This window comes from Salvelinus alpinus, chromosome 1, assembly GCF_045679555.1.
Source record: "Salvelinus alpinus chromosome 1, SLU_Salpinus.1, whole genome shotgun sequence".
In the NCBI taxonomy this organism is placed as follows: domain Eukaryota; kingdom Metazoa; phylum Chordata; class Actinopteri; order Salmoniformes; family Salmonidae; genus Salvelinus; species Salvelinus alpinus.
Window position 1 is genome coordinate 765,448 of NC_092086.1, and position 15,000 is coordinate 780,447.

The following is a 15,000-nucleotide window of genomic DNA, read 5'->3' on the forward strand; positions in this document are numbered from 1 at the left end:
ATCTTGTTTTCATCAGACCAGAGAATCTTGTTTCTCATGGTCTGAGAGTCCTTTAGGTGCCTTTTGGCAAACTCCAAGTGGGCTGTCATGTGCCTTTTACTGAGGAGTGTCTTCCGTCTGGCCACTCTACCATAAAGGCCTGATTGGTGGAGTGCTGCAGAGATGGTTGTTCTTCTGGAAGGTTCTCTCATCTTCACTGAGGGACTCTGGAGCTCTGTCAGAGTGACCATCAGATTATTGGTCACCTCCCTGACCAAGGCCCTTCTCCCCCGATTGCTCAGTTTGGCTGGGCGGCCAGCTATAGGAAGAGTCTTGGTGGTTACAAACTTTTTTTCCCGTTTAAGAATGATGGAGGCCACTGTGTTCTTGGGGATACAATCCTGTCACAATCCACAATCCTTTCTCGGAGCTCTACGGACAATTCCTTCGACCTCATGGCTTGGTTTTTGCTCTGACATGCACTGTCAACTGTGGGACCTTATATAGACAGGTGTGTGCCTTTCCAAATCATGTCCAATCAATTGAATTTACCACAGGTGGACTCCAATCAAGTTGTAGAACATCTAAAGGATGGCCAATGGAAACAGGAAGCACCTGAGCTCAATGTTGAGTCTCATAGCAAAGGGTCTGAATACTTATGTAAATAAGCTACTTCTTTTGGGGTTTTTATACATTTGCAAAAATGTCTACAAACCTGTTTTCACTTTGTCATTATGGGGTATTGTGATGTCATTATGGGGTATTGTGATGTCATTATGGGGTATTGTGATGTCATTATGGGGTATTGTGTGTAGATTGATGAGATAAACAATTAATTTAATCCATTTTAGAATAAGGTTGTAACGTATGAAATGTAGAAAAAGGGAAGGGGTCTGAATGCACAGTATTATTTAGATTCTGTTAGATACTCCCCCTGTTAGCACTTGGGGGCCTATAGCAACACCCCAAAAGAAGAGGCTTTAGATGTGCCAAGTGAACCTGCAACCACAACACTTCAATAACACTTGAAATAAGATCTTCTCTAAGCATTACAGGGATATGGCTCTGAATATATACAGCCACACCTCCCCCATAAACATTACAGGGATATGGCTCTGAATATATACAGTAACACCTCCCCCATAAGCATTACATGGATATGGCTCTGAATATATACAGCAACACCTCCCCCATAAGCATTACAGGGATATGGCTCTGAATATATATAGCAACACCTCCCCCATAAGCATTACAGGGATATGGCTCTGAATATATACAGCAACACCTCCCCCATAAGCATTACAGGGATATGGCTCTGAATATATACAGTAACACCTCCCCCATAAGCATTACAGGGATATGGCTCTGAATATATACAGCAACACCTCCCCCATAAGCATTACAGGGATATGGCTCTGAATATATACAGTAACACCTCCCCCATAAGCATTACAGGGATATGGCTCTGAATATATACAGCAACACCTCCCCCATAAGCATTACAGGGATATGGCTCTGAATATATACAGCAACACCTCCCCCATAAGCATTACAGGGATATGGCTCTGAATATATACAGCAACACCTCCCCCATAAGCATTACAGGGATATGGCTCTGAATATATACAGCAACACCTCCCCCATAAGCATTACAGGGATATGGCTCTGAATATATACAGTAACACCTCCCCCATAAGCATTACAGGGATATGGCTCTGAATATATACAGCAACACCTCCCCCATAAGCATTACAGGGATATGGCTCTGAATATATACAGCAACACCTCCCCCATAAGCATTACAGGGATATGGCTCTGAATATATACAGCAACACCTCCCCCATAAACATTACAGGGATATGGCTCTGAATATATACAGTAACACCTCCCCCATAAGCATTACAGGGATATGGCTCTGAATATATACAGCAACACCTCCCCCATAAGCATTACAGGGATATGGCTCTGAATATATACAGCAACACCTCCCCCATAAGCATTACAGGGATATGGCTCTGAATATATACAGCAACACCTCCCCCATAAGCATTACAGGGATATGGCTCTGAATATATACAGTAACACCTCCCCCATAAGCATTACAGGGATATGGCTCTGAATATATACAGCAACACCTCCCCCATAAGCATTACAGGGATATGGCTCTGAATATATACAGTAACACCTCCCCCATAAGCATTACAGGGATATGGCTCTGAATATATACAGCAACACCTCCCCCATAAGCATTACAGGGATATGGCTCTGAATATATACAGCAACACCTCCCCCATAAGCATTACAGGGATATGGCTCTGAATATATACAGCAACACCTCCCCCATAAGCATTACAGGGATATGGCTCTGAATATATACAGTAACACCTCCCCCATAAGCATTACAGGGATATGGCTCTGAATATATACAGCAACACCTCCCCCATAAGCATTACAGGGATATGGCTCTGAATATATACAGCAACACCTCCCCCATAAGCATTACAGGGATATGGCTCTGAATATATACAGTAACACCTCCCTCATAAGCATTACAGGGATATGGCTCTGAATATATACAGCAACACCTCCCCCATAAGCATTACAGGGATATGGCTCTGAATATATACAGCAACACCTCCCCCATAAGCATTACAGGGATATGGCTCTGAATATATACAGCAACACCTCCCCCATAAGCATTACAGGGATATGGCTCTGAATATATACAGCAACACCTCCCCCATAAGCATTACAGGGATATGGCTCTGAATATATACAGCAACACCTCCCCCATAAGCATTACAGGGATATGGCTCTGAATATATACAGCAACACCTCCCCCATAAGCATTACAGGGATATGGCTCTGAATATATACAGCAACACCTCCCCCATAAGCATTACAGGGATATGTCTCTGAATATATACAGTAACACCTCCCCCATAAACATTACAGGGATATGGCTCTGAATATATACAGCAACACCTCCCCCATAAGCATTACAGGGATATGGCTCTGAATATATACAGTAACACCTCCCCCATAAGCATTACAGGGATATGGCTCTGAATATATACAGCAACACCTCCCCCATAAGCATTACAGGGATATGGCTCTGAATATATACAGCCACACCTCCCCCATAAGCATTACAGGGATATGGCTCTGAATACATACAGCAACACCTCCCCCATAAGCATTACAGGGATATGGCTCTGAATATATACAGCAACACCTCCCCCATAAACATTACAGGGATATGGCTCTGAATATATACAGCAACACCTCCCCCATAAGCATTACAGGGATATGGCTCTGAATATATACAGTAACACCTCCCCCATAAACATTACAGGGATATGGCTCTGAATATATACAGCAACATCTCCCCCATAAGCATTACAGGGATATGGCTCTGAATATATACAGCCACACCTCCCCCATAAGCATTACAGGGATATGGCTCTGAATATATACAGTAACACCTCCCCCATAAGCATTACAGGGATATGGCTCTGAATATATACAGCAACACCTCCCCCATAAGCATTACAGGGATATGGCTCTGAATATATACAGCCACACCTCCCCCATAAGCATTACAGGGATATGGCTCTGAATATATACAGCAACACCTCCCCCATAAGCATTACAGGGATATGGCTCTGAATATATACAGCCACACCTCCCCCATAAGCATTACAGGGATATGGCTCTGAATATATACAGTAACACCTCCCCCATAAGCATTACAGGGATATGGCTCTGAATATATACAGCAACACCTCCCCCATAAGCATTACAGGGATATGGCTCTGAATATATACAGTAACACCTCCCCCATAAGCATTACAGGGATATGGCTCTGAATATATACAGCAACACCTCCCTCATAAGCATTACAGGGATATGGCTCTGAATATATACAGCAACACCTCCCCCATAAGCATTACAGGGATATGGCTCTGAATATATACAGCAACACCTCCCCCATAAGCATTACAGGGATATGGCTCTGAATATATACAGTAACACCTCCCCCATAAGCATTACAGGGATATGGCTCTGAATATATACAGCAACACCTCCCCCATAAGCATTACAGGGATATGGCTCTGAATATATACAGCAACACCTCCCCCATAAGCATTACAGGGATATGGCTCTGAATATATACAGTAACACCTCCCCCATAAACATTACAGGGATATGGCTCTGAATATATACAGCAACACCTCCCCCATAAGCATTACAGGGATATGGCTCTGAATATATACAGCAACACCTCCCCCATAAGCATTACAGGGATATAGCTCTGAATATATACAGCAACACCTCCCCCATAAGCATTACAGGGATATGGCTCTGAATATATACAGCAACACCTCCCCCATAAGCATTACAGGGATATGGCTCTGAATATATACAGCAACACCTCCCCCATAAGCATTACAGGGATATGGCTCTGAATATATACAGCAACACCTCCCCCATAAGCATTACAGGGATATGGCTCTGAATATATACAGTAACACCTCCCCCATAAGCATTACAGGGATATGGCTCTGAATATATACAGCAACGCCTCCCCCATAAGCATTACAGGGATATGGCTCTGAATATATACAGCAACACCTCCCCCATAAGCATTACAGGGATATGGCTCTGAATATATACAGCAACACCTCCCCCATAAGCATTACAGGGATATGGCTCTGAATATATACAGTAACACCTCCCCCATAAGCATTACAGGGATATGGCTCTGAATATATACAGCAACACCTCCCCCATAAGCATTACAGGGATAAGGCTCTGAATATATATAGTAACACCTCCCCCATAAGCATTACAGGGATATGGCTCTGAATATATATAGTAACACCTCCCCCATAAACATTACAGGGATATGGCTCTGAATATATACAGCAACACCTCCCCCATAAGCATTACAGGGATATGGCTCTGAATATATACAGCAACACCTCCCCCATAAGCATTACAGGGATATGGCTCTGAATATATACAGCAACACCTCCCCCATAAGCATTACAGGGACATGGCTCTGAATATATACAGCAACACCTCCCCCATAAGCATTACAGGGATATGGCTCTGAATATATACAGTAACACCTCCCCCATAAGCATTACAGGGATATGGCTCTGAATATATACAGCAACACCTCCCCCATAAGCATTACAGGGATATGGCTCTGAATATATACAGCAACACCTCCCCCATAAGCATTACAGGGATATGGCTCTGAATATATACAGCAACACCTCCCCCATAAGCATTACAGGGATATGGCTCTGAATATATACAGCAACACCTCCCCCATAAGCATTACAGGGATATGGCTCTGAATATATACAGTAACACCTCCCCCATAAGCATTACAGGGATATGGCTCTGAATATATACAGTAACACCTCCCCCATAAGCATTACAGGGATATGGCTCTGAATATATACAGTAACACCTCCCCCATAATCATTACAGGGATATGGCTCTGAATATATACAGTAACACCTCCCCCATAAGCATTACAGGGATATGGCTCTGAATATATACAGCAACACCTCCCCCATAAGCATTACAGGGATATGGCTCTGAATATATACAGCAACACCTCCCCCATAAGCATTACAGGGATATGGCTCTGAATATATACAGCAACACCTCCCCCATAAGCATTACAGGGATATGGCTCTGAATATATACAGCAACACCTCCCCCATAAGCATTACAGGGATATGGCTCTGAATATATACAGCAACACCTCCCCCATAAGCATTACAGGGATATGGCTCTGAATATATACAGCAACACCTCCCCCATAAGCATTACAGGGATATGGCTCTGAATATATACAGTAACACCTCCCCCATAAGCATTACAGGGATATGGCTCTGAATATATACAGCAACACCTCCCCCATAAGCATTACAGGGATATGGCTCTGAATATATACAGCAACACCTCCCCCATAAGCATTACAGGGATATGGCTCTGAATATATACAGCAACACCTCCCCCATAAGCATTACAGGGATATGGCTCTGAATATATACAGCAACACCTCCCCCATAAGCATTACAGGGATATGACTCTGAATATATACAGCAACACCTCCCCCATAAGCATTACAGGGATATGGCTCTGAATATATACAGCAACACCTCCCCCATAAGCATTACAGGGATATGGCTCTGAATATATACAGTAACACCTCCCCCATAAGCATTACAGGGATATGGCTCTGAATATATACAGTAACACCTCCCCCATAAGCATTACAGGGATATGGCTCTGAATATATACAGCAACACCTCCCCCATAAGCATTACAGGGATATGGCTCTGAATATATACAGCAACACCTCCCCCATAAGGATTACAGGGATATGGCTCTGAATATATACAGCAACACCTCCCCCATAAGCATTACAGGGATATGGCTCTGAATATATACAGTAACACCTCCCCCATAAGCATTACAGGGATATGGCTCTGAATATATACAGTAACACCTCCCCCATAAGCATTACAGGGATATGGCTCTGAATATATACAGTAACACCTCCCCCATAAGCATTACAGGGATATGGCTCTGAATATATACAGTAACACCTCCCCCATAAACATTACAGGGATATGGCTCTGAATATATACAGCAACACCTCCCCCATAAACATTACAGGGATATGGCTCTGAATATATACAGTAACACCTCCCCCATAAGCATTACAGGGATATGGCTCTGAATATATACAGCAACACCTCCCCCATAAGCATTACAGGGATATGGCTCTGAATATATACAGTAACACCTCCCCCATAAGCATTACAGGGATATGGCTCTGAATATATACAGCAACACCTCCCCCATAAGCATTACAGGGATATGGCTCTGAATATATACAGCAACACCTCCCCCATAAGCATTACAGGGATATGGCTCTGAATATATACAGCAACACCTCCCCCATAAACATTACAGGGATATGGCTCTGAATATATACAGCAACACCTCCCCCATAAGCATTACAGGGATATGGCTCTGAATATATACAGCAACACCTCCCCCATAAGCATTACAGGGATATGGCTCTGAATATATACAGCAACACCTCCCCCATAAGCATTACAGGGATATGGCTCTGAATATATACAGCAACACCTCCCCCATAAGCATTACAGGGATATGGCTCTGAATATATACAGCAACACCTCCCCCATAAGCATTACAGGGATATGGCTCTGAATATATACAGCAACACCTCCCCCATAAGCATTACAGGGATATGGCTCTGAATATATACAGCAACACCTCCCCCATAAGCATTACAGGGATATGGCTCTGAATATATACAGTAACACCTCCCCCATAAGCATTACAGGGATATGGCTTTGAATATATACAGCAACACCTCCCCCATAAACATTACAGGGATATGGCTCTGAATATATAGAGTAACACCTCCCCCATAAGCATTACAGGGATATGGCTCTGAATATATACAGTAACACCTCCCCCATAAGCATTACAGGGATATGGCTCTGAATATATACAGCAACACCTCCCCCATAAGCATTACAGGGATATGGCTCTGAATATATACAGCAACACCTCCCCCATAAACATTACAGGGATATGGCTCTGAATATATACAGCAACACCTCCCCCATAAGCATTACAGGGATATGGCTCTGAATATATACAGCAACACCTCCCCCATAAGCATTACAGGGATGTGGCTCTGAATATATACAGTAACACCTCCCCCATAAGCATTACAGGGATATGGCTCTGAATATATACAGCAACACCTCCCCCATAAGCATTACAGGGATGTGGCTCTGAATATATACAGTAACACCTCCCCCATAAGCATTACAGGGATATGACTCTGAATATATACAGCAACGCCTCCCCCATAAGCATTACAGGGATATGGCTCTGAATATATACAGCAACACCTCCCCCATAAACATTACAGGGATATGGCTCTGAATATATACAGCAACACCTCCCCCATAAGCATTACAGGGATATGGCTCTGAATATATACAGCAACACCTCCCCCATAAACATTACAGGGATATGGCTCTGAATATATACAGCAACACCTCCCCCATAAACATTACAGGGATATGGCTCTGAATATATACAGCAACACCTCCCCCATAAGCATTACAGGGATATGGCTCTGAATATATACAGCAACACCTCCCCCATAAGCATTACAGGGATATGGCTCTGAATATATACAGCAACACCTCCCCCATAAGCATTACAGGGATATGGCTCTGAATATATACAGCAACACCTCCCCCATAAGCATTACAGGGATATGGCTCTGAATATATACAGCAACACCTCCCCCATAAGCATTACAGGGATATGGCTCTGAATATATACAGCAACACCTCCCCCATAAGCATTACAGGGATATGGCTCTGAATATATACAGCAACACCTCCCCCATAAGCATTACAGGGATATGGCTCTGAATATATACAGCAACACCTCCCCCATAAGCATTACAGGGATATGGCTCTGAATATATACAGCAACACCTCCCCCATAAGCATTACAGGGATATGGCTCTGAATATATACAGCAACACCTCCCCCATAAGCATTACAGGGATATGGCTCTGAATATATACAGCAACACCTCCCCCATAAGCATTACAGGGATATGGCTCTGAATATATACAGTAACACCTCCCCCATAAGCATTACAGGGATATGGCTTTGAATATATACAGCAACACCTCCCCCATAAACATTACAGGGATATGGCTCTGAATATATAGAGTAACACCTCCCCCATAAGCATTACAGGGATATGGCTCTGAATATATACAGTAACACCTCCCCCATAAGCATTACAGGGATATGGCTCTGAATATATACAGCAACACCTCCCCCATAAGCATTACAGGGATATGGCTCTGAATATATACAGCAACACCTCCCCCATAAGCATTACAGGGATATGGCTCTGAATATATACAGCAACACCTCCCCCATAAGCATTACAGGGATATGGCTCTGAATATATACAGTAACACCTCCCCCATAAGCATTACAGGGATATGGCTCTGAATATATACAGCAACACCTCCCCCATAAGCATTACAGGGATATGGCTCTGAATATATACAGCAACGCCTCCCCCATAAGCATTACAGGGATATGGCTCTGAATATATACAGCAACACCTCCCCCATAAACATTACAGGGATATGGCTCTGAATATATACAGCAACACCTCCCCCATAAGCATTACAGGGATATGGCTCTGAATATATACAGCAACACCTCCCCCATAAACATTACAGGGATATGGCTCTGAATATATACAGCAACACCTCCCCCATAAACATTACAGGGATATGGCTCTGAATATATACAGCAACACCTCCCCCATAAGCATTACAGGGATATGGCTCTGAATATATACAGCAACACCTCCCCCATAAGCATTACAGGGATATGGCTCTGAATATATACAGCAACACCTCCCCCATAAGCATTACAGGGATATGGCTCTGAATATATACAGCAACACCTCCCCCATAAGCATTACAGGGATATGGCTCTGAATATATACAGCAACACCTCCCCCATAAGCATTACAGGGATATGGCTCTGAATATATACAGCAACACCTCCCCCATAAGCATTACAGGGATATGGCTCTGAATATATACAGCAACACCTCCCCCATAAGCATTACAGGGATATGGCTCTGAATATATACAGCAACACCTCCCCCATAAGCATTACAGGGATATGGCTCTGAATATATACAGCAACACCTCCCCCATAAGCATTACAGGGATATGGCTCTGAATATATACAGCAACACCTCCCCCATAAGCATTACAGGGATATGGATCTGAATATATACAGCAACACCTCCCCCATAAGCATTACAGGGATATGGCTCTGAATATATACAGTAACACCTCCCCCATAAGCATTACAGGGATATGGCTTTGAATATATACAGCAACACCTCCCCCATAAACATTACAGGGATATGGCTCTGAATATATAGAGTAACACCTCCCCCATAAGCATTACAGGGATATGGCTCTGAATATATACAGTAACACCTCCCCCATAAGCATTACAGGGATATGGCTCTGAATATATACAGCAACACCTCCCCCATAAGCATTACAGGGATATGGCTCTGAATATATACAGCAACACCTCCCCCATAAACATTACAGGGATATGTCTCTGAATATATACAGCAACACCTCCCCCATAAGCATTACAGGGATATGGCTCTGAATATATACAGCAACACCTCCCCCATAAGCATTACAGGGATGTGGCTCTGAATATATACAGTAACACCTCCCCCATAAGCATTACAGGGATATGGCTCTGAATATATACAGCAACACCTCCCCCATAAGCATTACAGGGATGTGGCTCTGAATATATACAGTAACACCTCCCCCATAAGCATTACAGGGATATGACTCTGAATATATACAGCAACGCCTCCCCCATAAGCATTACAGGGATATGGCTCTGAATATATACAGCAACACCTCCCCCATAAACATTACAGGGATATGGCTCTGAATATATACAGCAACACCTCCCCCATAAGCATTACAGGGATATGGCTCTGAATATATACAGCAACACCTCCCCCATAAACATTACAGGGATATGGCTCTGAATATATACAGCAACACCTCCCCCATAAACATTACAGGGATATGGCTCTGAATATATACAGCAACACCTCCCCCATAAGCATTACAGGGATATGGCTCTGAATATATACAGCAACACCTCCCCCATAAGCATTACAGGGATATGGCTCTGAATATATACAGCAACACCTCCCCCATAAGCATTACAGGGATATGGCTCTGAATATATACAGCAACACCTCCCCCATAAGCATTACAGGGATATGGCTCTGAATATATACAGCAACACCTCCCCCATAAGCATTACAGGGATATGGCTCTGAATATATACAGCAACACCTCCCCCATAAGCATTACAGGGATATGGCTCTGAATATATACAGCAACACCTCCCCCATAAGCATTACAGGGATATGGCTCTGAATATATACAGCAACACCTCCCCCATAAACATTACAGGGATATGGCTCTGAATATATACAGCAACACCTCCCCCATAAGCATTACAGGGATATGGCTCTGAATATATACAGTAACACCTCCCCCATAAGCATTACAGGGATATGGCTTTGAATATATACAGCAACACCTCCCCCATAAACATTACAGGGATATGGCTCTGAATATATACAGTAACACCTCCCCCATAAGCATTACAGGGATATGGCTCTGAATATATACAGCAACACCTCCCCCATAAGCATTACAGGGATATGGCTTTGAATATATACAGCAACACCTCCCCCATAAACATTACAGGGATATGGCTCTGAATATATACAGTAACACCTCCCCCATAAGCATTACAGGGATATGGCTCTGAATATATACAGCAACACCTCCCCCATAAGCATTACAGGGATATGGCTCTGAATATATACAGCAACACCTCCCCCATAAGCATTACAGGGATATGGCTCTGAATATATACAGCAACACCTCCCCCATAAGCATTACAGGGATATGGCTCTGAATATATACAGCAACACCTCCCCCATAAGCATTACAGGGATATGGCTCTGAATATATACAGCAACACCTCCCCCATAAGCATTACAGGGATATGGCTCTGAATATATACAGCAACACCTCCCCCATAAACATTACAGGGATATGGCTCTGAATATATACAGCAACACCTCCCCCATAAGCATTACAGGGATATGGCTCTGAATATATACAGTAACACCTCCCCCATAAGCATTACAGGGATATGGCTTTGAATATATACAGCAACACCTCCCCCATAAACATTACAGGGATATGGCTCTGAATATATACAGTAACACCTCCCCCATAAGCATTACAGGGATATGGCTCTGAATATATACAGCAACACCTCCCCCATAAGCATTACAGGGATATGGCTTTGAATATATACAGCAACACCTCCCCCATAAACATTACAGGGATATGGCTCTGAATATATACAGTAACACCTCCCCCATAAGCATTACAGGGATATGGCTCTGAATATATACAGCAACACCTCCCCCATAAGCATTACAGGGATATGGCTCTGAATATATACAGCAACACCTCCCCCATAAGCATTACAGGGATATGGCTCTGAATATATACAGCAACACCTCCCCCATAAGCATTACAGGGATATGGCTCTGAATATATACAGTAACACCTCCCCCATAAGCATTACAGGGATATGGCTCTGAATATATACAGTAACACCTCCCCCATAAGCATTACAGGGATATGGCTCTGAATATATACAGCAACACCTCCCCCATAAGCATTACAGGGATATGGCTCTGAATATATACAGCAACACCTCCCCCATAAGCATTACAGGGATATGGCTCTGAATATATATAGTAACACCTCCCCCATAAGCATTACAGGGATATGGCTCTGAATATATACAGCAACACCTCCCCCATAAGCATTACAGGGATATGGCTCTGAATATATACAGCAACACCTCCCCCATAAGCATTACAGGGATATGGCTCTGAATATATACAGTAACACCTTCCCCATAAGCATTACAGGGATATGGCTCTGAATATATACAGCAACACCTCCCCCATAAACATTACAGGGATATGGCTCTGAATATATACAGCAACACCTCCCCCATAAGCATTACAGGGATATGGCTCTGAATATATACAGTAACACCTTCCCCATAAGCATTACAGGGATATGGCTCTGAATATATACAGCAACACCTCCCCCATAAACATTACAGGGATATGGCTCTGAATATATACAGCAACACCTCCCCCATAAGCATTACAGGGATATGGCTCTGAATATATACAGTAACACCTCCCCCATAAGCATTACAGGGATATGGCTTTGAATATATACAGCAACACCTCCCCCATAAACATTACAGGGATATGGCTCTGAATATATACAGTAACACCTCCCCCATAAGCATTACAGGGATATGGCTCTGAATATATACAGCAACACCTCCCCCATAAGCATTACAGGGATATGGCTTTGAATATATACAGCAACACCTCCCCCATAAACATTACAGGGATATGGCTCTGAATATATACAGTAACACCTCCCCCATAAGCATTACAGGGATATGGCTCTGAATATATACAGCAACACCTCCCCCATAAGCATTACAGGGATATGGCTCTGAATATATACAGCAACACCTCCCCCATAAGCATTACAGGGATATGGCTCTGAATATATACAGCAACACCTCCCCCATAAGCATTACAGGGATATGGCTCTGAATATATACAGTAACACCTCCCCCATAAGCATTACAGGGATATGGCTCTGAATATATACAGTAACACCTCCCCCATAAGCATTACAGGGATATGGCTCTGAATATATACAGCAACACCTCCCCCATAAGCATTACAGGGATATGGCTCTGAATATATACAGCAACACCTCCCCCATAAGCATTACAGGGATATGGCTCTGAATATATATAGTAACACCTCCCCCATAAGCATTACAGGGATATGGCTCTGAATATATACAGCAACACCTCCCCCATAAGCATTACAGGGATATGGCTCTGAATATATACAGCAACACCTCCCCCATAAGCATTACAGGGATATGGCTCTGAATATATACAGTAACACCTTCCCCATAAGCATTACAGGGATATGGCTCTGAATATATACAGCAACACCTCCCCCATAAACATTACAGGGATATGGCTCTGAATATATACAGCAACACCTCCCCCATAAGCATTACAGGGATATGGCTCTGAATATATACAGCAACACCTCCCCCATAAGCATTACAGGGATATGGCTCTGAATATATACAGCAACACCTCCCCCATAAGCATTACAGGGATATGGCTCTGAATATATACAGCAACACCTCCCCCATAAGCATTACAGGGATATGGCTCTGAATATATACAGCAACACCTCCCCCATAAGCATTCCTGTCTCTTCTATAGATGTTATATCCTTGTATTGCTACAGATGTATCATCAAATTAATGATCTAAGTGAGTCTCAGAAATGGTTAATATATAAATGTTATCTGATGTCAGCAGGTTATTGATTTCATGAACCTTATTTCTAAGGCTCCATATATTAATATGGGTATTTACAGCCCTTTCCTGGGTAGCTGATCAGAGAGACATAATGTGGATAAGAGCAAACAAAGCAAGATAAATAATGTACATCCAGCAGTCCATTAATCAGTTGGTGTGTGTTGAGGGTTGAAGCTATGCACCTATAGGCTTGGCTCTCTCATCCCTTCCAGGCTTCTGGGAGGGAGGGGGGACAATGATCCTGTCATAGTGGATGTAAGTAATGTCCCCACGCGCTCTGGCAGCTTTTATGGCTGGAATCAGTTATTTCCTCTTCTGGCGCACAGCTTCAGGATAGTCCTCGTTGAGGAAGATATACGTTCCTCTCAAGTTCTTGGCTCTTTCCAGAACAGCTGCCTTGTCCTAGAACCTCAGGAACTTGACCACTATCAGCCTGGTTCTGTCACCTGGGCCAGTGCTGGGTTTTCCAGTCTGACTGGGCAGGTTATGCTGTTACTCCTCTCAGTCCTGTGCTCCACCTCAATCTTCCTGTGGTCCATCTTCAGTTTCTCTGAGATCATTTCCCCCACGTTGTCCTCATAGTCCACCCAGGTCTCATGTGGAGATTCTGTAATTCTGCAATTCTGCAATTCTGCAATTCTGCAATTCCATCCACAACCAAACGTACTGCACATTGAGAAACCATGTGACTAAACTGAATAAAAAGAAGAAGAAACTACACCATGAAACAAAGATAAATGATATAAAGAACGATAGTAAAAACCTTTGGAGCACCTTAAATTAAGTTTTGGGCAAAAAGGCAAACT

The 15,000-nt window shown here is 43.1% G+C and overlaps 1 protein-coding gene across 3 annotated transcripts in view; it reads right to left on the reverse strand.

Annotated features, from left to right (window-relative positions):
- Window positions 1-15,000, reverse strand: part of card11 (caspase recruitment domain family, member 11) — a 259,869-nt gene that overhangs the window by 101,812 nt on the left and 143,057 nt on the right. The gene's annotated exons all lie outside the window — the stretch shown is intronic.